Raw genomic sequence first — 1,392 nt, forward strand, 5'->3', positions numbered from 1 at the left:
CCTTCTTATGTAAAACAGTATTTTCTTGCTCTTACAACTATTAAGAATAAAACAGAAGCCGATTGAGTTGTGAAGATATAGAATATATATACGAATATTTCTTTGAGCAACATGGAGCCGCGATTTGGAAGTTTGTGAGAAAAAATGCAATGGCATAAGGGTCATTGAAGTTTTTGCATTTCATCTTATGTAATACCTTTTCATTTTTACTATTAGAGTGTCCAACAGTAGTGTTTTATAGGATTTCATACATTCATGGGTGTTTATAAATAATTTTCAATAGGGGCTCCGTATTGAGCCCAATAGCATAACAGGGGTTCCGAGGATAAAAGGCACTGCCACTACTTTGTTCGTGTTACTGACGCAAAGTAAAATCGTTGTTCCCTAATGCAGTGATTTTCAACCTTTTTGAATTGTGAAACACTTTTTATATCACAAGTTATTTGCGGAACACCAAACGATCTTACGGAAACTTTTCAATTAACTAATATTCTCGAAAAGTTTAGGCAGAGAAAAATACAACAAGAGCAACTGCTAGAGGCGAAAAAACGCGTAGCAAATTCAAATCCATGGTTACAAAGAACAAAATTACAATGTGTAAGATTTTTATACCTTGCAAAACTCTGAAATATAGATAAGAATTATCTAAGATTGGCTGTTCGTAGCTAAGAATATTAATACCATTTCGAAATGTTATGAGCTTTCCTAGATGAGCACAAACGCTATCTATATTCTGGCATGGATGTAAGAAAGTAAAACACGTTGTTCTTCAATGGATCTCAGTTTCATACCACTTTGATATAACATTCGGTATGTATTATATTATAAGGCTAGCAAACCTTAATGGATAACTAAATTTCTCGAATATTGTCAATAAACTTCAAAAATGAGATTATGGGATTCAGAGTTTTTGCACTGTTGATTAATGTTCCCCGACCATAGACTTTTTTGGGTACTGAAGAATGCGCACCAAGATGTCGCATAACCTGAACCCTAACCTGGTACACAACCCGAGATCAGGTTGTGCGCCTTCTTGGCACGAATACTTCAGGTCCCTTTTTTGTGTATTACGATGACCGAGCAGCAATAAGCTAAGAATTAGGGCGCCAATTAATATTTTTATTAAACATACGAGTCGGGTCTTACGTGCCATTGGTCTTTTTTTTTTTAATTTTTAACCAAAACCTGGGGAAACGTACATTACCGGCTTACCGCATAACATTCTTTCCTTAGAATTAAGTGTGCATACGATTTCTGATTTATATTTTACCTGATATGCCAAAAAGTTGAGGAGCAACAATTTGACGAATAACACCCGAAGGCAACATTCACGGAGCACCAGTGTCTCGTGGAACATCGGTTGAAAATCACTGCTCAAATGCAAACAATGTC

Source organism: Styela clava, chromosome 4 (genome assembly GCF_964204865.1).
Source record: "Styela clava chromosome 4, kaStyClav1.hap1.2, whole genome shotgun sequence".
In the NCBI taxonomy this organism is placed as follows: domain Eukaryota; kingdom Metazoa; phylum Chordata; class Ascidiacea; order Stolidobranchia; family Styelidae; genus Styela; species Styela clava.